The sequence below is a fragment of the Pinus tabuliformis genome, chromosome J (genome assembly GCF_031772625.1).
Source record: "Pinus tabuliformis cultivar Carrire ecotype Pingquan chromosome J, CPIR1, whole genome shotgun sequence".
NCBI lineage: Eukaryota > Viridiplantae > Streptophyta > Pinopsida > Pinales > Pinaceae > Pinus > Pinus tabuliformis.
In genome coordinates, this window is record NC_142295.1 from 646976704 (window position 1) to 647001511 (window position 24808).

The 24808-nt window shown below is 36.6% G+C and overlaps 1 long non-coding RNA gene across 1 annotated transcript in view; it reads right to left on the reverse strand.

Moving 5' to 3' along the window:
* The window catches only part of LOC149228579 (uncharacterized), a 100028-nt gene that overhangs the window by 66365 nt on the left and 8855 nt on the right, over window positions 1-24808 (reverse strand). Inside the window, exon 2 of the long non-coding RNA XR_016247216.1 lies at window positions 16894-16966. This is a non-coding gene — a long non-coding RNA (uncharacterized LOC149228579). The remainder of the gene's footprint in view (window positions 1-16893; window positions 16967-24808) is intronic.

Below are 24808 nucleotides of genomic sequence, written 5' to 3' on the forward strand. Positions count from 1 at the left end.
CCACACAAAGAGAGGGAATAAACAAATAACTAAGCATTGGTAGTAGCACAATTTCCCCTTGAACTTCACCATGCTTGCTTAGGTAACCAAACACGGTCTCATGCAGAAGTTTCCTACAATGAAAAAGGAAACAAAACGACAAGGAAGAAAATAAATCAAACAAAGCAAAGAGACAAACAAAACTACCCCTACTCCTAAACTAATTGAGAATAGGCTAGGATCATGTAAAATGAAATTTCCTATGCAACCACTGAAGCATAGATTGACCTATAGAGGTGAGGAAATCCATAGTAAGAAAGATGTTCAAGAATAACAACAAACAATAATGATAAATCATGACATGCTGCAACATTTGAAGACTGAAAATTCACATAAAAAAAATACAACATGAAATAATATGCAAAACACTCTGCGGATGGATGATGGTGCTTGTCCACATCACAAAAGGATGCCATGTGAAAGAAATCTTTCTAAATTCCAAAATCAGAAAACATAAAGAAAGTGAAAAACTTACATTGCACAAATGAGATTTCCAGGTATGATTCCTCCAATGATTGAGCAATAGGATCATGAAAGACAAATGGAGGATGTGTAAAAGATTGTGAAATTGATTTAGTTTTAATCTGCACAGTCAACTAATGAGGATTCTTGAATGATAAATCATTCTATTAATCATGATTGGAGTTGTCCTCAAGACTGCAAGAACCTGACATAACCATCAACGAGGCCTGAATTGCCTCGACAACTTGTGGAAGTTCCAAGACATCAAAATGTAGATCATCAAAAATTGATGGCTTAGAAAATTTAACAGTATAAAACATAGATTCGTGAATAGATGAATCAAAGAATAGATCATGACAACCATGATCAGAGAGTTTAACATCAAAAAAAAATGCTTCCTCTTGATTTGATGAATCATAGGGAGGGGAAGATTGAAAACAAGAAATTTAACCCTTGGTTTCTTCACAAATATTAGATGATGGATTGGGGAGATCCGAAAAAGAATATTTTACCTCTCCAAGTTCAGATGTAAAAGTGACATTCCATGAGTTTTGAGTGTGATTAGAATTAACATCATCAAAAACTAATTCTTCGAAATATATAATAGGTATGATAGAATAGTGGAAGATGTCAGGATAATTAGGGAGAGGTGAAAAAATGAGAAACATCCACTTGTATCATAGGCTCCCTTTCAAACCTAAAATCCCACACATAATCATCGTAAATGATATCACAAGTTGCTGGGCTAATAGTAACCCCATTCATAATTTGATCCTCATGAACATCATAAGAACCGATTGAAACTGATGGATACAACAACTGACAATCGGGATGACCATAGGAATTGAACGATGGGGGGAGAGGAGAAAGAACGTCACAAGACAAATAAGATCCGTAGTCCAAACTTGCATTTAAATTTTGAATATGTGAGGTGGGAGAATATGGTGGTAGATCGATGGATGGAATCTCAAGTTCTCCAACCTCAACATGCGTAAATGGTTCTATTTGATGAGAGGAAGATGAAGAGCCACTTGGAACAACAACTTCTTTCGTTGTTGGTTTAGTAGCTCCATAACCAGTGTATGTTGGTATACTTTCGAAATATTTATATTCTTTTGGATTAATTGAAATACGAATAATAAATTTGAACTTCTCTTTCATGAAATTCCAATCAATATCATCTTCAGAAATTTCGTAACAAAAATGGATGAAGCGATCCTGAAAATCATCAAGAGATTCATCAGTTGATTTTCTTAGATGCATGTTTTTCTTGTAAACATATTTGTAATCATACCTATCAAAGGCATGGTACATCTCCTTGAAAATATGTTCTAAAGATTCAATGGAAGTGGTTGGAAATGTGTAAGACCATTCCTTTACGTGTGCTTCGAACGTGATAACAAACAACCTGAAAGTAGTATCCTCACAGTGAATATTGTGTTGAGTGAAAAATTCAAGAATTCGATCGATGTGCTTGAGAATTGCATCCTCACCATCAAACTTCAGATTTGATAAGTCATTAATTATCCCCACGGACAATTTCATATTTGTAGCTCTAGAAAAACATGTCAGGGTTAAGATATGGGAAAAAACCATTTAAAGATGAGGAAAATTGAAACAGACTTCACAGACTCAACTTATCATTTGGCCCTCCTTCTAGCGCCAAAAATGTTGACAATGTTGGACCTGCCAACATTCAAGGGGTCTCCTTGATATGAAGTCTTAATTAGACCTCACATTGTTTGGAGTAGGAGCCCCATACGGAATACGGGCCGGTTGCCGAAGTAGTGGGTTTTAATATGGCCCAGTTTCCTTGGCTGCAATAATACAAGGTGAGTGAGCCCCTCATAATCCTATAAGAGTACACAGCTTGAAAGGAACACACGATCATAAAAGGCATCACAAATTAACCTACAAAATAGTTCACAAGTTAACCATCATGGAAATATACAATCAACACACATTCAACAAGATTCATACTAATGCAAAAAAAATAGTTCATAAGTGTTAGCGTAAATGAAATACCACATATTTGAAACATAACAAGAATATTCCTACTACATTCACAACATATGAATGAAAACGTGTCGGCTCTAAGCTTTTATTAAAGTGAAATTTCCAAGCATACATATGCCATTGACAAACCACTAGTCCCAATAGTGGAACATAAATTCTACACCTTCTCATCCAAAGAAAGATACTCCCTCTATGCTAAGGATAAGCCATGGATCTCAAAAAAACTCCCAAGATTTTGATCCTAAGCTAAAAGCCTAGCCAAAGGCTTGGCTCCCAAAAGCCCTTTACATGAGTTATGAGGACATATTTATAACAAAAGGGGGTGATTGTTCATCTCCCTTTTGTGACTCTTGGACTTCCCTCAGTACTCTTTTACTTCATTACAAAATGACTCTTCACATTCCACAATTTACACTTGGAATTCCACTTACAAATTAATTACAAAATAATATTAGAATATAATCATACCCATATAGGAAAAACTTGGGTAGAGCCAACTCAACAACCTAATTAGACAAAACAAGTAAATCTTGAGTTTGGAGAAACTCCATCTTAACCACTTCAACTGGAAGTTTCTCGGTCGCATGGTGATGCCAATATTTTTACTATGCGATGACTTCCCCAAACTATGCAATGGGATCATGCTGGAAGAAGACTTTAGTCTCCATTGCATCCAGGTACATTGACTTGGAACTGGTCTGATTTTCCTTCTTTAGCAGGAGTAACATTGTATTGATCTGGACAGTGCCACCATTTTACTTCTGCATATTCTATTTGTTCACCTTAATATCTTCCTTGGTAGTGATTTGTCTGAAATGATCCAAGTATTCTTCAACCTCCTTCCTGACCTAATTCCTATGTTTGGCTTCAATAAGTGAACCAATTGATGGGATCCTGTGTGATTTCACCATGAAATCAATACTATTGTATAATTGTTCATAAGAGGCATGAATGTTGGCAATGAATGAGACGTGTTGTTTGTTATTTTGGATGAGCATCCGAGCTTTTGATTTCTCCATCTCAGCCTATTGCCTTGTTTTCTTTCCCAAATCGGGCAGTGCCCCTTTGTATTGCATTGACCACTCATGCACGACAATGATGGGTACTTGAACAACCTTGAGGGATTTTGCATGATCTTTACACTTCTGATGCAAGTCATGCAAATGGAAATATACCATATGCACGGTGACAAGATCCTCATAAAGGTTCTACGCGGTGTCTTCCAATGTCGATATTTCTCCAAGCATGGCTAACTTAAGTTATTCCAGATATATTTTTATGAGAGTTGCATTTTGGATCTCTATTCGGAGTTGTTCAACTTATTTCCTCACAGCCTGTAAGTTCTTTTCCATCTGTTTGTTCTCGGCCATCAGAAATTCTATATTTGACTTTGCTGCTCCTGTGAAGGCCAAGTTGGCTGCAACAATGGAATTTAGATTCCTTCTGGTGTCTCTCATAATTAATGGATATGTGAGGTCATTCAGAAAGTGTTTCTTCTTTGCTTGTATAATGTTCTTCTAAATCTTTTCGTAAGTTAGATTGTACATATCCATGACTGGACCATCATCAAGAGGAACAATTTCCAGTTCCTCGCTTGGAGCTTGCTCTGTTTTTAGAGGAGAGGAGGACCGAATGGTGACTTGTTGAATTCTCGACATCATATCAACATATTTATTTAATGGCTCTGGTTCCACCTCTATGTCTTGAATCATAATCATCTCTTGAATTTCTTGAGCAAGCTCCTTGTCGTGCAACTATTTTCTCTCCTCTTCTAATAGCCAGTTTTTCGCTTGTTGTTTGGCTTGTCTCTGTGCTGATTATTCTTCTTCTATTCTTTGTCTTTCTTCTCCTTCTTTATTTTTCCTTCTTGTAATATCCTCTTCTCTTTTTCTTCCTTTTGATTCTATTATGATTCCTGCACCCTCTATTTCCTCTTCTTCTCTACTGTTATGGCCACTTTTAGGATAACTGGATTTTCTTTCATTTTGCGGCTTTGTTCTTGCACTAGGCTATGTGCAACTTTCCTCTTTCTCTTTTCACGCACTAGGTTGTGCCTTCCAATTGGTACTACCTTTGGAGTGACTTCCTTCTGCAAAGTAACTTGTGATGCTCCTGTGAAGCTGACTGGCTCACGGGACTTGGAGGCATTGTAACAATTCTTCATCTCCGCTTCCTCAGGCCTATGAAATGTCCCGCTTTTCTACTATAAATGAATCCTTGCACAATTTTCTTTACATATATTCCTAGGACCGTACGGATTGAAGTCCAAACAATCAAATGAAAATTTCTCTATCTCCTTGCTTTCCGTGTTTTTAACCTTCAAATTCTTGATCTCGTACAATCTGATTTTCAAAGGAAGAATAGGCCAAGGTGCTTTATTCTTCCTGTACAAAAAAATTTGTAACCCTGTGGAAAGATGGTAAGGAAATTCTTGCATGACCAACTTGTCGGTAGCATACCATGTTAGAATGTTTGGATACTTCTAAGCACCAAACATTCTGAGGAAAGTGCCATCTGTTGAGGCAAACCAATATGTTATTTATGACACTGCTTCCATTGACCCATGTGACATGCAAGGTGGTTCTTCCTTAAAGATTAAATTGTACAGTGGGATTAGGAAGTTATCAACCAGATTCTCCGTTACTCCTTTGTAGCTTCACTCTGAAAGAAGCTCGCAGTAAATGTGCATGGCAGTCTCTCTTGGTGACCAGGTCAATTCATGCCAGGAAATGATTGTGAGCACATATTGAATCTAGTAGGTAGTAAAACATGTAGAATCTAACTTGCTTGCCCTTGGGATCATTTTGGGCATTAGCTACATGGATCTTTAGATGTTGAGCCAACAAGTATGACCAAATGAATGTTTTTCCTTCGTTCATGATCTGATTTAGTAAGAATGCCCAAACTTTGGGGAATAATTCAGTACTCTACTGACCATAGTGTTAGATTCAGTATTTTCATACTACCACCAATGATCAAATATGCTCTTATAAAGTGGTCTTAGGTGTCAGTCAATTTTTTTCATTTCAATGAGCCTTCAAGTAAAAATTTGGTCACTAGGTATTAGGTCTAGGATTTGTTTTCACTCCTTCCAAAGTCTCCCAAGTATTGGTTCATGTCACCATTCGACTGAGTGCACCATCATTCAAAGAGTTTTCATCATTGTTTAAGGTTCTAGTGGTTCATTTTGCACCTTGTTTGTGCTTCAGTTGTGCTTGGGTAAGGCTCATCTCCCTCTCCTAGGGTTTTGAAGGTAATTTTTCGTGGATGGTCAAATCATCAACAAAACTTGTATCCTGATGCTCATACACCTTCCCCTATCCTTAATTTACCTTCTTAATCACTTCATGTCAGTGATATCCCTCAAATTCATCATTTTCCCACAAACCCTAGCTTATTGCTACAATTTGACACTTTCCTAGGTTAGGCCTACATTTTTCCCTTTTGGACCCCTTCCACTCACTCAATCATTGAAATTCCACTTTCTCCTACTTCCTAACATTACCCCCTACTTCCCAAAATTTTCTCAATAATTTATAAGCCCCTCATCCTCTTCATTTCCCTTTATTTCTACAAATCCCCTGTTTCACACATCGGGATAGGTTTTATTAAAATGATGTTTCTGAGCAAGAAAAGATGAATTTGAAAAAAGTGAGAGAGTTTTTTTTTCCATCATAGGCCCATAATAAAAACCTCCTTCAGTTTTTACACAGGTCTCATGGTTTGGGAGAAATGTCCAAAAATCATTTGCCTTAGGAGAGCTGATGCACTTCTAGAGTGACCTTGGGAAAATCAAGCTCTCTCCTAGCTAGAGTGACCAAATGACTTTATTGATGAGTTACATAATAACTATACACAGAGATATTTCCAATGAGCTATCATGAGCTCAATTTGGAGTTGTGGAAGACCTCCACAAGTTGACTGAAACAACACTCCGCATTTTGGCAGCCTCATTCTGCACATTTTGACCAGTGTTGGGAGATTGAGCTTTTGACAGGGAAAATTAGCTCCAAATTGAAAAATTAAATATGTTCTGGAAATTAAACTCGACAATATTTCCAACAAGCTATCTCACACTCAACTTGGACATCAAGAAGGCAATCAGAAGTCATCTTGAAGTGGCACTGCGCATTTAGGAGGTGGTGCTGCGCGTTCACGAGGTAACGTTGCGCGTTGAGCAGAAGGGCTAGAGAGGCCTCAAAACTTCAAAAAAATTCAAAATTTCCCTCTTTTACCTTCATACAAGTAAGTGGTCCTCCCATTGTTGGTTTTCAATTCAAATTTTAAACATAATTTCCCTTGGTTATACCTAAACCCTAAATTATCCCTTGGTTATGCCTAAACCCTAAACCCCGATTATTCCTTCTATCACCTATCACTAAAACTCTAAACTCTTTCCCTATATGATTCCATAACATCCACATCCATTTATCCCTCTCCCCAAACAGAAATTTCTCAAACAAACCAAGCCCTACCTCTCACTTTCATAATTCATATCCTTCCCTTCCTTTTCTAGTCTACCAAGACACCTCATAAGGTCATCTCCCTTCCCCTACCCATATTCACCATAACTCATTCCTCAATTACCTTCTCTAGGGTTTCAAAGGCTTCAAAACTCAACCAACATGGACACAAAGGAAAAAGATTATGAGGAGGAGGAAAACAGTGGCAGTGAAAGCATGGCAGATGAACCTCAGCGTCAGAGAAAAACACATAAGGGAGGTAGACATATCAGAGGAGCACAAGGAGATTGTTTGCAGCTAATAGGCAAGTGTTTGCTCCACATAATGTGGAAGGGACCTTGCCTTCTTAATCAACTCATAGGCAAATTATAGCTCCACAGGATGTGGAAGGGGCTTTGCTTTCTTCATCAACATAACAGGTACCGGTGTGGCAGCTCCACAAAGGGAAAGAAAAGATGTTGGAGGAAAATTTTGATGAGGAGGAAAAGAGAGATTTTGATTTCACAGATCATGATGAGCTGAGAAACATTATACTCGAACAATTGATTTAGAGGCTCAGGATGAAGAAACAATAAAGGACATCATCATATAGGAAAAGGAGGCTCAAGTCCAAGCATTGATGGACAATTTGGAGAGAGCCAAGTATGTCATCACATATTTGGAACAATAGAACAAGCAGTTGAGTGACAAGTAAGTCCTCATGGAGCTAGAACTTCTCAAGGTAAAACGACAAAGTGACAAGGAGGCACCGGTCACTTTGTCTCCTATTGAAAGGGAAATTGAGGATGATAAAGAGACTTGGCTTGAGAGACTCAATTTGCACCTAGAGAAGCTATTACAAAAGGCCAATAGGGGCAATCAGATGATCAGGTACATGGCCTACCATTACAGGATCCAAAACAAAATTTGCAACATGAGGGTTAAAAAGATGAAATCTAGGCTAAGGCGGGCTCTAAAGGGAAAAAAAAGAGGAGGATAGGCTTAGTTTTCTTGTTGAAGCTTCCTTGGCTCATCAGGATACTTGATGATGGTGCTTCTCACCAATTTTGGTCAAGTTTAGAAGAGTTTTTGTCATTTGCAAATTTTGAAATTTTAAACACAGAAAATCAGGCTCAACGCGCAGTGCCAGCTTTTCCTAGCGGCACCCAATGCACAAATGGCTTTCATTTTCTGATTCAGAGCGATGAATACATGCACCCTATGGATTTTATAAGTTTTTGGGGCAGAACTAGTCCACCAAAAGGTCAAAAATCACCCTAAAAATGACCTTTCTGCCACTTTTTGGACACACAAAAGCAGTATTGGGAGAATCAACTTTTGAGGGGTCAAATGAGCTTCAAATGAAGAAATTATGGGTGCTTTGGAAAGTAGACTTGAAGAAATTTTCAATGAGCTATCATGAGCTCCATTTGGATCCCGGGATGACCTCCAAAATGGATCTGAAAGTGGCACTACGCATTAGGCCAGTGGCACTACGCGTTGGGCCAGTGGCACTACGCATAGGGCAGATTTTCACAGGATGGCTATTTTTCCATTTTTTTTACTATGTTCATGGATTTTCTCTCATGGAGGTTGTTTTACTATGGTAAATGATGACTTGGATTGTAAATATGATGGATAATTAGTAGTAGAGTGTAGTACATTACATTAAAAGTCAATTTGAGCTCAAATGAATCAATTTTTCACTTTTAGAGGCAAGTCGTTAAGATGCCTATATTCTTGTTTCTTGTCCAGTGTTGGTTAGTTTAGCTCCTCATCTTAGGGACTCGACCCCTGAGGATGGGAGGAGGTTGAAACAAAGCCTATATCTTCTTCTTCTTTCTCATTGTAAAGGGTTGGACTCAGTTGGATGCTCATACCTTAATTGTACATCATTTTGTAGCAGTCTAGCAGGAGATTAATAAGAATTGCAATGATTTTTATGGGATCCATGTGGTATGGAGTTTCAGTACAATTTTTCCTCTTGTGATAATATGTTAGTATGTTTTGTGTATTCCATTAATAATTTCATTTCTTCTAAGTGAATGCTTTCAAGTTGATAGGCAAAATTCATTACATGAGTGCTCTACTTTGGGAAAATACTCACCATTTCATGTTTACTACAGTTTGGGAAGGATCCATGATAATCAAATGCTCTTCCTAGCCTCTCACTAGTATTAAACACCTCACCCATCAAGCCCTAGAGTGATAAACCTTATGCCTACCTTGCCCCATTAAACAACCTACAATTTTGACCTAATTCCCTAGACCTAAACTGTCCAACTCCTCCTAATCCAGCAAAACCCTTTCAAAATCAAATCAAAATTTCGAGCTACTATACCTAGCCTAAAATCCTTTTCCTGATCCAGTCATCTTAGCTGAGATCCTTACAGAGAGATCCCTCTCACGGCCTACTAGGGCTAGCCACTTGGCTAAGCATGGTTTGTGGTTACCCTAGCATTGCCTTCCTTCAGCCTGAGGTTCAATCCAAGTGATAACACATAGATCCTACAACATAAAACTATCAAGTACTAAAATGACTTCCTGAGAGATTTGGTCTTATAAGTGTTGGTGGGTGTCTGATGGAACTCTATTGGGTCTTTCACCCAGCCTTTAACAAGATCCTTTGTACTCAAGTAGTTGGTGACTGCATATAAGTGGGAATCCATGAGCAATTCTGGCTCCAGAAAATAATACATGAGATGGTAATCTAGTGCCAGGAAAGAGGAAATCCTTTGTCCACTAGTACTGCTAAGAGTCATGGTATTCACATATGTTAGAGATAGTATCCAACTGACAATGTCTTCACATAGGAAATTTAGGTACCTACATGTAATCTTGTGTAGCCCTAACCTTTGGACAATGATATAAAACTCTCAGTCTTCAAGATCTTCTTTGAAGATTCTTGTTGAGAATGCTTCATTCACTTTATGCCGTGTGATGTCTGACTCTTTCTCTATGAACAATTACGTATCTGAGAAAATTGGCAAGTTCACTAGAGTACTCTTAACTTCCTCCTCGGTGTTGCTTTCTATGGTGTCCTTTGAGGCAAATCCCTTGGGGGCCATGATGATAGTAACTCATCAAGAGAAGTGCTAAACAACTACAATACCTATAGGAGGAAAATGCACTCATCGAAAACATAAATTAGCTTCATAAAAATGAATCACAAAGCAAAATCAAGGCAACAATGATAAGACTGAGAGGGAAGACCACGCAATTCCTAAGTTGGGGGAAGAGACCGGCTTCATGAATTGCACATTGCGCAGTCTCAATAGTCAGGAGAGCAAATTGAGGCTTGATATTGCACAATGCATAATCTCAACCTCAGAAGACTAAGGGAGAGACTGTGCATTGTGTAGTCTCAGTGGCCAAGGGTGAGGCTTGAGCCCTAGAATTGTGCAATGCACATTTGGGAAATCTAGGGAATTTGCATTAGGCAGTCTTAGAGGCTAAGCATGAGGATTGAGCCTTGGACTTGCGCAATACCTAGTTGAACATGACAACTATTGGCCAAGTGAAGGGAAAATATGCCAGGAAAGAGGATGGGAAAGTGGTAAATCTAAGTGATAGAGTGTATATATGACTATGGAAAGATAGATCAATGAAAATCAAGTGTAGAATATTAAATTCAAAAGAAAAAACAAACATGCACAAGGAGTCGTTGAAATGGCGACCACTAATGGGAAAAACAAGAAAGTTGATGCGACACTTGTAAAAGGTGTATGACGTACTAAACCAAAAATTTTACAAGCTAATATAAGTTAAAATACCAGCAACCATGAAAACAAACAAGTAAAACAACACTCACAAAACTGAAACGACAAAAAATGATAAAATACAACAAATGCAAAACTCATATAGAAAAGTGCCACAAACTCCTTCGAAGTCTCCTTGATCTCCTTGGGAAGGCCAGTGCTCCAAGATCAAATTTTAAAATGAGATCTAGGGGCATTTATTATATAAATATAGGTTGGTTTGGGTTTCTGACCTACATGCATAAAATCAAGGAAAAAACGACACTTGGTGGAAAGTCCAAAAATAAAAACTTGTGCCACTCTTTGGAAACTAATTGATCATTCCCTATTTTCTATGGATTTCCTTTTTATTTTTTCTTTTTCAAGAAACTGACCATTCACACTGCTAAGAAGGATTGCGCAATTCCCAACCACAAGGGACTGGGAAACTCTTTGACTCAATGAATTACGCAGTTTCTAAGAGCAAGGGAAGATTTACACAATTTCTGAGCTCAAGGTTGGGATGTCCCTCAGGATTGTGTAGTTTATGAGCTCAAGGTTGGTTTGCCTATCTGGATTGTGTAATTCAGATTCTCAAGGTTGTCATGCCTTATAAAATTGCACAATTTCTAAAAGGAAGGCCGACAATGCTGCAAGGTGTGGGAAAAATATAGCTTGTGTTGAAAAGGTTCAAATTAGGATCAAAACAATACATCACAAGCACTGCATGAAAATATAAGTCCTAATCATAACATGAATATTTGATGACAACAAATGATAAGCTCCTATGGACAAAAGGGAGGCTCCAAAATCAAAGCATGGGCAAAATTTTTGAGGGTGGTTATCGAACCTACAACAACAACAAAAAAATTCTTCTTTTTTTTATACTTGTTACCAAACTTAGAAATGAGTTTGATCTATTCGAAAGGGAACTGCAAAAACTTATGGAAATCTTGCTGCATCCATATTTTGATCTCACTTATTGTTGTTTGGTCCTTGAATGATGTTTTATGATGGTTTCTTTAGCTCTCCTAGAAGGTATTCCTTTAATGGTTTAGAACCTGGAAGATCGAATTCCTCAATAAAACCAGTTCCCTTCTCCCATATTGCTAAACATTGACCCATGGCATTTTTAGCCCATTCTCTTACTTCCTTGGATTCTGTATCTTTTCGGCTTAAGGATGAATGCATTAGTCTTTTATCCTTCTTAGAAACTTTTGGAATTACTTATGACTATAATTCCTTCTCCAAGTAAAGGATGGAAAAAAATTTGACCTTGATATATTTATCTTCTTCTACTAAGGAATCAATTCTCTCAATAAGATTTAAAATTTCTTTATAAAATATTAAAATTGTATCCATGTGCTTGTAAAACTTGGATTGATCCTTCTTTAAAATTAAGCAGATTTGTAATGCATATTCTTTGAAAATTTCTAAACTCTGTATTTCTCCCTGGTTTTGATTGAGTTGATACTAAAGAGAATCGGCCTTATCTTTCAGAGTTATGGTCATGATTTCAATGTTACTTTCAGTTTCTTCTTTCAATATCCTAGTTTGATTCTCATGGGCTTCTTTCAATTCCAAAATATAATGAGCATGATTTGATTTTAACTCATTCAATTCCATCTGGAATTGATTCTAAATATTTTCTCTTTTTATTGCAAAAACTGGAACAAGAGTTGCAAAATATCTTTGCCATTTCTCTTCATTAAATAATTTTCTCTTCTCTAATTGTTTTTCCAATGCTTTAATTCTTTATAAACTACTATTGTAAGAAGCTTCTAGCTCATTAATATGATATTGATTATAATTTACAAAATAACCTAAGGTATGTGAAGATTCATTTTCTTTCTCCTTTACATTGCCTGAAGCTTGCCAACTGTATTTAGAAACATTTTCTAGAGAATCAAACTTTATCTTCTTAGTTTTTCTAAACACTGACTTAGTTGGGGAATTAAAGTAATACTCTACTAGAAAAGGAACAATATTAGAAACCATTTTGAGTTCAGAAACATGTTTAAATATAAAATAATCCCAAGGAATATTAGTTGAAATAGGTTTCATTTAAGTATCAAGAGCTGTTTGAAGGACTGAACATTTATCAATCTGTGTGGTGCTCCAGTGTCTCTTTATATTTTTCAGAGAGAATATCAATAGGTATTTTCTTATCCTTTTCTACATGAACCTCCATTTCTTCACTTTTTATGTTCTCTGACTTCCTCTTCTCTATGTCTTCGAGAGAACTGATGACAATAATCCCATGTTCATGTCATGTTTCCTTGTCCGCTAAATTCACTATTTTTGGGTCTTCTTCCTTTTTCTCAGGGAATTCTGTAGTTGTAGCATATTTTGTGACATGTTTATATTACTTTATAACTATTTATTCCCTTGTAATTGATTTTTCACCTGTAATAAAAACATCTGTTTTTTTTTCAATTTGAATTCCTTACTCTTCTTGAGAGATAGAGGAAGGATCTGAAGTAATTTATTTGAAATTAAATTGAAAGAACTCAAAAGTTTTAAGTTCTTCTACAAAGATATTAACATGGAGACTCTTCTCCCTTAAGAATCCTTCAAAAATATTTTCTCTTAATTCTTGTAATTTGGCCCTTCCTTCAACATATAAGAACTTTCCTCTATCAAATCCTACTGGAAATCATCAATGGTTATGAAAACCTCATTGAAAGGAGGATCCTGATGAGTGAATATTTTAACATATCTTATTGTTTTATAATGATTACCAATGATTCCATGGGGTTCATATTCATAATGAGGTAAAGAATAAATCCAAAAATATTGGAACTCCTATGATTCTTTGAATGCGTGTCCCCGATTTCTGATATTTATTTCTCCAAATTCAATTGGAAATACTGGCCAGATTATCTTTTGCAGTTTGCTAAATTTCTGATCGTGGTTGTACAAAGCAGCTTGATTTGATACTTCCCTTAAAGCAAGTCTTTCAAGAATGTATCTCGGTAAAAGGTGAAGAACAACCTTACTGCGATAAACCCTTATCTAAGAAAATAGTTCTTCTACAAACCAATTTCCTAATTATTCTAGGCCTTCTTTGAGACTTTCACTTATCCTTGGAGGGGAATTACCAAAAAGAATTTCATGAAGAGGGATCATAAACAAATGACAGATATCATAAAAGTGTAATTTGAAATTCCTTTCCAAAGTATTGGGGCATAATTATGAATGGGGAGTTTTTGATTAGCCAGATAATTCCATTTCATTAGGGGAAATGGGACTGAAGCAATAATGATATCCATTAGGAAAGAAAACATACAAAATATCTATTTGTAGTCAGGAGGAGATATCAATGATAATTTCAAAGTGTCTGTGATGTTTTGTGATAAAATATCAGCCCAATTAAGGTGATTTGAATCATGAAGGGTACTATGGATTATGGGAATCCATTTCCTTCTACAATGTTCTGGATCCTTTTCTCCATGCAATCGGGTTAACAATTTGATAAGAAATCTGACGCTTTCTTAAAAATAGAAATGGGATATTCTTTTGAATATTTGAGCTTAAACCCTTCTTCTTCTTCTCGTAACCAACCTTCAATAACTTTGTCATTATCCTCCTCACATGGTTTGAAAACAGTGTTTCACAAATTGTCAAGGAATTAAATATTGAGGTGGATTTCAGGGGAACTGAGCTTATAAATGGCAAACACGACTTCTAGTTTTCAAGAGGCTATAACATTCATGTTGTGGTATGACACAATACTTGTTGGGATATCCACATGTACGAAAATACAAGAAATTATATCATAATAAGGGAATATTTTAGCCCTAACAACTACCTAATGCAATCATATTTTCCTAATTCCCTCCAAAATATTATTCTTTGATTGAGAAGCTTTTCCAATTTTCAACCACTTTCTATTTTCAAAGAAAGCAAAAATCTCCTCCCACTTCATTGTACCTGCTTTCTGATTTTTATAAGTGGAATCAGAGGTCAGGGATGCATTGAGGTTATATTCCTCTGGTTCTAGATTGTCCAATTCTTTTAGTGTTCCTTTTATATGCTCCACTGCTTGTCTCGTTGTAGTAGATTTTCCCTTCTTGCATGTGAACAAAAAAATAAAAAGTGAGTTATCTTTGGTAAAAATTTATGAAATAAGGATGAACAATCCTTTAATAATATAATTTTACCTAAATAGATCACTTTTCCTTCTTACATTTCAAATTTCTCTAAAACAGGTCTAGCACTTTGAAACAACATGCAAGCTAAAAATGAGTTGAGAAGTTATGAATTTTGATTAAAAATCGGGGAATGCGTGAATTATTTGATATGACTTTATCATTAATTTCGCATTATGTAATCCAACTGTTTTCTTCTGCAAAATCGAGACAATGCAAGAGAATTTTAATGTCGGTATTAAATCAAAATTATTTAAGTGTGAAAAAGTGGAAAACCAAGCTTCAAGTCAATTTATTAATGATAAATAAAAAACAAAAATTTACGCAAATCGAGAAAAATAGTAGTTTATTAAACAATCAGGTAGTCAAGAAGTTGGGGAGTCGGATGGTTGTTTATTTTCTTAATGAATTTTACCTACCTCTGACCCTAACTACACAGGAGTTGGGTGATACTGAAAGGTCGAACGGTGAATGATAGTCGGGAGGTCAAAGATTCAGGTGGTCGGGTGGCCGAGTTTGAAATATGATTGGATAAATCGGAAGTCGGCCCGACTTTGATGTTGGAAGGTTGGGGTTGGGATTATGCATTTCAATTATTCATGAAAAAAAATATAATCTGACCTCCTACTTAATAAGTTAATTTTTTGTTTTTTCAAAAAAAAAAAATCTTTTTAGGGAAGACAAGAAAAATTTATATAGGGACATTGCTTTTTTCTTTTACAAAAAACAAAAAAGAGGGTTTTTGTAATCCTAACAACAAGATTCCATATGTGAGATGTTAGTTGTATATAGTAGAGAAGTTACATAATATTCACACCAATCAGTTATAGGCTTAGATCATTGAAGGGAATAGCTAATAACTTGAAAAAGAGAGTCAAGAAGGAGAAAAATATTGTCAAACTACATTCACATAATATATGATGATTCTAATTAGGAGAAATAGCTTGAAAAGAAAATTGGGTGCATGACATGAATTCTTTAATAATTTGACGTACCCTCTATTCTCATTGGAAATTACTTTTATGGCCACTAGAAAATTATAGCAGCTCATTCCTCTAACTCATGTGATCTAAAAGAGCTAGTCTAGCGCTGATCCTAGCTTTCCACAAGAAACAAACCAAGCAATGAAACTATATGTTTGTCTAGCACTTATCCTAGCCTTCCACAAGAAACAAACCAAATAGTGAAACCAAAATCTCTCAAATTCATTTCATTAATGGAAGCTAACAACCGATTATAGGCTTTGATCATTGAAGGGAATAGCTAGTAACTTGAAAAAGAGAGTCAAGAAGGAGAAAAAAATTGTCAAAGTTTCTTCACATAATATATGATGATTCTAATTGGAGAAGTAGCTTGAAAATAAAATTGGATGCATGGCAAAGGATGATAATCATAGGTCATCAATTAGTTTAGAAGTGTGTTCCATACAAATATAAATGGCTTCTTCTATTCATGTGGAGTGATACTTACCACTCCTTTTCCATAATAAAAATAAATGGAGAAGTTTGAGGCATCAACAAGAGCTCCTAGGATTACGGACTTATTAGAAGTACAAGCACATGGAATTCATTGAGGTTATTAGTTTATGATATAGGAGATGTTTCCATTCTAATAAAATAAATATCAAGGCCATCTCTCAATTCAAGGAAAACAGGAGTGTTGTCACTCGATAACATAAACATGAATTTTAAATTCTAGTAATACAATATAAAATGAATGTCATAGAACAATTGGCTTGCAACCATGCATCTATGAGATCTAGATAGACCAACGGATCACCTAATGCAACATGGGAAACTATAATTTTATCCTTCAAATAAAAATGAAAAACACTTACATCATGAACTTGTATTGCACATACCTTGAGAGAAATCTCATTAAATTGCAAGAACATAATTTAATTAATCAAAAGAAATTAATAAATACCAAACATGTCATATATGGGATTTCTAAAATAACATACCATTAATTAGATTTTACAATCAATATTAAGAAAATTTGTCCAAACAACTAGATGGATAATAGGCTACTAGGGTATGAAAATACCATATTGTGTAGATTTTGTGCCATCTCCTTTGGGCTTAGTTTCCTGATCGATTCTTTCATGTCTACTACTAACCTAAAAGGTGAACATAAAATGTATGAGCAACACCATAAAATTTATGTGACTTTAATTCATTCACAATTTGAAGAAAAAAATCTATATACATGGTAATACTTAGGGTTTATGTACATCAATGAGTTCATTAAGCAACAATTGTTCCATTTGTTTAAGTATTTCGTCATTCAAAAATGTTGAAAACTGCATAAATTAGAATAAATATATAAGTGATTTTTGGAGACAAAATGTATATATAGTTCAACATAATAAATTTATATGTAACATGAATTATAGCTAATCTTGTAAGTGTGATTTTATAGTTCATTAATCATAGCTTCCTAGAACATGCCTCGCCAAGGCTATGACTATCGTGATCCAAGGATTACTCCACATGATCTCTACAAGATGTTGCATATATTGTTGGCATTATGACACAGGTTTGGCACTATGGCACAGGTATTGTCCTTGATGGCAACTTACTTGGAAAATCACTCAGATGACAGCTCAGGCTCACAGGCTCTCAGAATAAAGGAAAAGGAGGTATACGCAGGTTCCTGTTGACAAAGTCGCGTATACACGTTGTTACACAGTAATTTGTCACCGTTTGTCACCGTCCCCATTATCCCTCTCCTGCACCTTGGAGGACTCATCCCGGGACTTGTGAGAAGTGACAAGACTTGAAACCACTTGCATTGTTCCCCTCTGAATACAAGCTTCATGTGCCCTGAAGACATCTCCTGCAGCTTGCCCATAAAAATAGCCCTTTTTGCATTAGCGCGGGTCCCTTGTGTACTGCTCGCGCCAATGAGGGAAATCCTCTAAAGAGGGCGCGCCAATTGGCGCTCTGTCCCAGAGTCGCAATCGCGCCAACCTACTTGGGCAAAGTTTTTAACAAATCAACTTCCGAAAGTTCTCTCCAACTCATTCACCAACTGAAGCTATGTTAGGTGAGGATGGTTTGGCTTCGAATCTCCTTGAATTGGAAGTAGTTTGCCACCCTTCCATGGAAGTTTCCAAGTGATAATGCCAAATCCATGATTAATGTGATTGATCTTATCTTTCCCTCCTTCATCTATAAAAGCTTGTCTCCATACCTTGAGCAAGCTAGTAGTAATGGTAGTGGTAATGTTGATGTTGTAAGGAAGATATCAAGAGATCAAGAAGAGTTGCAAGAGGTTTCCTTGTGTCCATAAGGCTTAATCTAAGTAAGGAGATCTTGTTACTAGAGAGAGAGAGGCTTGTTCCCCATCCCATCATGCTTTGCAAGACTTGTGTAGATGAGCACCCAGCCAAAGGAGGACTCAACGTCATAACATTGGTTGTATTCTCTTTTGTTGATTATTAATAATAGATGACTACTATTATGGTTCCACTCTCATTTGTCTTTGTAATGGTTAATGTGAGTTATGTCCTTTCTGACTGATGTATAATTGCATTTATTAGGTTTCACGCTTGTGTTTGTGTTTCTCTTTGTGTGTGCAGGTGTCTATTCACGAGGATCGTGGAGGATTGTGACCGGCCAAAGCGAAGGAGCGAGGGCGACGTCTCTTTATCAAACATTAGCGTTGGAATCCAAGTAGGTTTTCATTGCCTACCTTTTATTTGCAATTATGAACTTGCATAGTAGCATTGACTAATTGTTGCTAGACCCGTTCTGGGCTAGTAGGGATCGCCTCTATCCGTAGAGGGGATTTACCTCTCCAACACACGTGGGATAGCCAATCAAAAGGCGTGTATACGTATGCATGCACTTTCATGCAAGGAAAAGCGCGTACATGTGGGAAAACTTATTTTTTAGTCCATGGTATTTAGTCCTTGTTTTTTGGACCTATGGTTTTGGACCATGGTATCTTGTCTGAAATGTTGAACCCAGGTATTGGGTCCCAAGTATTGGTTCTAAGTGGTTTTGGACCATGGTATTGAAGAAAGGCCTAAGACTATAAAAGGGGAAGGAGATCATTAGGCATAGGCACACTCAAGGATTGAATATCTTATGAAAAACAAGATCTAGAATACTGGTCATTGGGTTATGGTGCATGTTGAAAATGCAACAAGATGATGGAGCTTAGTGGAAAGGAGTCGCCTTCACTAAGTGGGCCCGCAGGCTATTTTTGGCGCAAAGTCTATTTTTAGACCATGTCTATTTTTAGACATATGGATCACAGTCTATGAGTTGCAGTATGTTGTTTATGGATGATTGGTCATGTTGGGAAAAACAGATGGACTTCTATTTTTGGTTCACAGTGGAGTGATCAGAGTCTATTTTTAGACTGCCGGGCTAAAAATAGAAACAATCAAATATTATTAGCCCTTAATAGTAATATTTGGACTCTAAACATTATCTTATTCTCTTGGAGCACTTCAGTTCGAGCTACGGATGTGGCACATGCAGCTGACAAAAGGAATCACGTGGCTTCTTATGTGTTAGTTGAGCTATTGGATGGAGGACTTCAGTTAGAACTCATGCATGTGAGTTCTGTGGAGTTGGATGTGGAGTTGATGGAGTTGTGTTCAATTTGACTTGGTTGAACTAGTTGTATTTAGTCTAACTAAAGAATACACTAGTGATGAGTTGTGTGAATTGATTGTTAATTAATTCACTAATTATTAACTCATAAAGCAACTAAAGAATACATCAGTTAACTCAATGCATGGACAGTTCAACAGAGATAGGTGTTAGAGGTCAGTGAAAGGGTGAGTTGTGACTATCAGTTGTGCATGCGATTTGCACATGCAGGGATTGAGTTAATGCCAATGAGGATTGCATAGTGTGGGCCAATATCAAGGCAATTGTAGCTTGTGCTCACGTGTTTTTCACTTTGGATTGTGCAGTGGAGGCAGGCAAAGCAGCGGAGGAGATTTGAACCTGTGACTTGTTTGTATCTGAGCTAGTTTTGTGTGTAATAGGTGGAGATAGTGCTGGATACTTCAGAGGAGTATTGTACTATGTATTGTTACATGTCTCAATCATTAATATACAGATAGTGTGGGGTTTTTAGCTGTAATCCTTCCCCGGGTTACATATTGTGTTAATGTGTGCATGCGATTGATGTTTCATTGTTTTTGATGCTGCTAAATTGATGATCAATGTAGAGGAGGTTATGTATTATGCATGTATTCCGCAATAGTGTATAATCGGGATAATATCTTTGAATAAGTGTCATATTATTCAAAATTTCTATAGTGCATAGCTGGATCTGAATCAAGGAGGAACTTGAGCGCAAGGAGAAGGATAAGTTCTATTGATGGGTCAAGATCTTAAGGCTTGAAGAGAAGTACCTTTGTGTGATTTTGATATGTTATATTTGGTGCATGACTTGATCTATGAATCTAATGATCTGGGTATTACTTATGTCTGAATAATTGGAAAGGGTAAGATTATCTTTTATAGATCTGTACGTAGGTTCAGTGTAGCAAAGGCGTGTATTAACGCTAGTTCGGTAATTCAAAATAGCGTATATGCAGGTTGGCCTTAATACATCAGTGTATGCACGTAGGTTTTACATATTGAAGTAGTGTACGTCTCATGAAAATATGTTTTAGCTACTTCTGTTTATTGCTGCAGTGTTCTTAGTTCAGGATTGGTTTCTGGTTACTGTGTATTCTGGTTACAACTTTCAAAGAAGTGATTGGTTGATTCAGTTTTTATTGGTGAAAAGGAGATTGGTTGATGCAGATGTATTTGATGATTGATTATTGTTATTGATGGATCCAATTTGAAAATTTATGAAATGTGGTCCCTAGAAGAAAAGATAAGGTTGTAGCCTTCTGTAGGTCAGCACCTATGTACTAGTACTTCAGCTAGTACAAGAGCTAAGGGGGTTGTAGCTCCCTTCCAGGAGAAGTTGGAGAATGAAAGAAGGTTGTAGCCTTCTACAGGTAGAAGCCTGCATACCGGTATAAGACTGCACCAGTACAGAACCATTGTAAACAGAAGTTTCTTATTAAAAGAAGATAGATACGAATTGCAGCAGGTGGTTTTCACCCACATTAGGTTTCCATCTTATATCTTGTGTTCTTGTTTGTGACTGTCTGCTCTATTTTACTGTATCTGGTTACTGTTTATATGGTTCTGATGCACATATTAATGATCAACATCTGAAGAAGTCTGCATGGGGTAGCTCAAGTGGAAATGGCCGTGGAAATGAAGTCTCACCGAACCGGAGATCTTGGGTTCGATTCTTGTGCTACCCTCCCCTGAAATGGGGTGAGTAACGGACATGTAAAAACTTGAAAATGAGAAGGTCCTACCTAAGCTTACAAAAAAAAAATGATCAACATCTGAAGAATAAATTAAGTTACAAGTCTGCAAGTTATACACTAGTTTCCTTAATTACAGTTGCGTATATATGCAGTTTTCACTAACTGAAGTAGCGTATACAAATCTGATTGTGGAATGAAAAATATTTGACTTAATAATACTGATTCAACCCTCCCTCTCAGTATTATTTCCAACAATTGGTATCAAAGCAGGTCCTTTAGAAGAAGCTTGATCGCTTGAAGGAAGATCTTTCATCATGAGAAACTACGAAAAGGAGGCATCCATCAGGCCACCTATCTTTGATGGGAGCAACTTCATCTATTGGAAGGTAAGAACCACAACCTATCTTCAATATCTGGGTACAAAATTTTGGGATATTGTGGAAGGAGGATACACATTTCCATCAGCAACTCCTACAGATATGGTTGGTAAAAAGCGGTATGAAACAAATGCAAAGGATGTCAATACTCTATTGGGAAGTCTATCTCAATCAAAATTCATCAAGGTTATGCAGCTCAAAACTGCCAAGGAAATATGGGACAAGATCATTCTAAGCTATGAAGGAGACGATCAGGTAAAACGTGTAAAACTACAATCTCTCATAATTCAATAAGAAACTCTTAGAATGCACAATGATGAAAGTGTGGCTAATTATTTCTTACGTATAGATGAGATTGTTAATTGCATGAAAATTTTGGGTGAAGAAATAAAATAAGTTACTTTAGTTGAAAAGGTTCTAAGATCCTTGTATTCTAAGTTTGAATCAAAAGTTTCTGCCATAGAAGAAAAGTAGAATCTTCAGAGCATTACTATGTCACAGCTACACAATATTCTAACTGCTTTTGAAATGAGAAAAGGGGGTCCATCAAACATGAGAGAATCCGCATTAAAAACTTCAGGAAAAGGAGAATACAATGAGTCAGGACATATGTTAGAAGGAGAGGAAGAATAAAACTTTGTCAAGAACCTTCAACGGGGATCTGGAAGATTCAGAGGTAAGCTACCTTTCAAATGCTTTACTTGTGGAAGAGTCGGTCACTATGCAGCCAAATGTCCTCATAAGGATAAGCTTGATAGAGGTAAGGAATTGGTTAAATGGAGCAGAAAACAGACGGTAAGTAAGAAGAGTTATTATACTCATGAAGACAATGATGGACTTTCAAATAGTGAAGAAGATGAACATGGTAATGATTATAGACTTTCGATGGCTTTTGAAGATGATGATTTCTTGGATGCTATAGATGAAGATGATCTCTATGAAGAAATTTCTAAACTTAAAATATATTCAGAAGAAAAGAGTATGATCATAGATAATCTAACATTCCAACTTGCTGAAAAGAAAAAAACACAATGAAAAATTAGAATGTGAAATTGTGGGACTTAGAAAAGATATTGAGAAAACAAAAGCTCTTAATCTTAGATTTGCTAAAGGATTTGAAACTTTAGATGAAATTATCAAAGTGCAGTGTTCTCCTCTAATCAAGACAGGCCTTGGATATACTAAAGAAGCATCTCAAGCATAGAAGCCATCCACCTCCAAAAGTTATCTTGATGTAGCAAGGACAAGTGAATAGGTTGACTATCGTCAGCAAAGGCATAAACCAGATCTCCAGGTAAATTGAGGTCAATCTACTTCAAGGATGAACAGAAGCTACAACCAACCGCAGGTAAATCATTTTGCTTCAAGAATGAATGTTAATATAAAATACAATCACATGGTCAATAGCTTTGATAATCGCAGGAATTTCTTTAATGGCCAATGTTTCTCTTGTCATAACTTTGGACACAAAGCTTCTCAATGTGTTGCCTACAAGACCATCATGACTAGAGAAGCACGAAATCAAAGGAGTGTGATTGGGATCATGAAAATGACCTACAATAACTTTTCTGCTCTTGAAAATGAAATAGAATGTTCTATTTGTAACAACTTCGGTCATGACGATTCTGAATGCAGGGGTAGGTTTCAGCAAACATCTCAGAAGGAGCGAGCTTCATTGGGTTCCAAAACATGGAGAAAGAAAGAACCAAAACCAAAAAGATGTGGTATAGCATTATATGTGGAAGGATAGGAAAACCATTGGTACATCGTTAGTGGATGCTTGAAATGTATGACAGGTGATAAAGAAAAACTTTAGTCATATAGTGCCTTAGAAAAGGAAAGGAAGGTCTCATTTGGAAATGACACCCCTGCACTCATAAAAGGTAAAGGTTCTGTTATTTTGAAAGAAAAAGTCAAAGCAGGAAATGTTATGTATGTTGATGGCTTAAAGCATAATCTATTGAGTGTTAGCCAAATGTGTGATCAACGAAATGAGGTAATATTTCGATCAAATGGATGTATTGTTCGTGAGCTTGATACAGAAGAAACAATGGTCAAAGGCATAAGAACTCAAAATAATTTATACATACTCAAGGGAGGACAACAACAATGCTATCTAAGCAAGAATGATGAACATTGGCTATGGCATAGAAGATTGGGGCATCTAAGCTTCCCTCAAATAAGGAAAGCATGCAAATATCAGGTTGTTTGTGATCTTCCTGACATCAAAATTCCAGACAATACAATATGAAAATCATGTCAGTTTGGTAAGCAAACCAGAACTCATTTCCCTGAGAAGGAAGGATCAGCTAGTAAGCCACTTGAACTTGTCCATACTGATTTATGTGGTCCATCAAGGAAAAAATCACCTCGTGGAGAAGAATACTTTATATTGTTCATTGACGATTTTTCTAGGATGTGTTGGATAGGACTTCTGAAGCATAAAGATGAAGCTTTCGAAAAGTTCAAAGCTTTCAAAGCCTTGGTTGAAAATGAATCAGATCGCAAAATCAAATGCCTCAGGTTTGATCGAGGAGGGGAATTTACCTCGGATGAATTTTTTGACTTTTTTGAAGAACTTGGAATAAGAAGGGAATTCTCTACTGCAAGGACTCCTTAGCAAAATGGAGTAGTGGAAAGGATGAACAGAACAGTTCAAAAAATGGCTCGTGTTATGCTTGATGAGCCTGGAACTCCCGCAACCTTCTGGGGTGAAGCTTCATTTGTTGCCATTACTATTCTCAACAAAACAAACGTCCGTGTAAACAGCACTCAAACTCCTCATGAACTTTGGTATGGTAATACTCCTACATTAAAATACTTCAAAATTTTTGGAAGCAAATGTTACATCAAAAGGACTGATGAAAACCTTGGCAAGTTTGAACCTAGGACAGATGAAGGCATTATCCTTGGTTACTCTTCCCGAAGTAAAGGATATAAGTGTTACAATAAAATACTCGGAAAAATAGTTGAAAGTATTGATGTAGTGATTGATGAAGCAGGAAACAATCCAAGGCAGGTAAAATCCAAAGATTTCGAAGATGATGAGGACTATCCTTCAACATCAAATCAGACTAATGATGAAGAAGAAACCTATGAGGCACCAGAAGAACAGATAAGGGTAGAAGAAAAGACTCCATCCAGGTACGTCCAGAAGAATCATCCAGAGACTCAAATTTTGGGGCAGAAAGGGGCATGTGTACAAAAAAGAAGAACTATTTCAGAAGCTTTAAGCTCTCTAGCGTTTCTCTCCTCCATTGAACCACGAAATGTAAGTGAA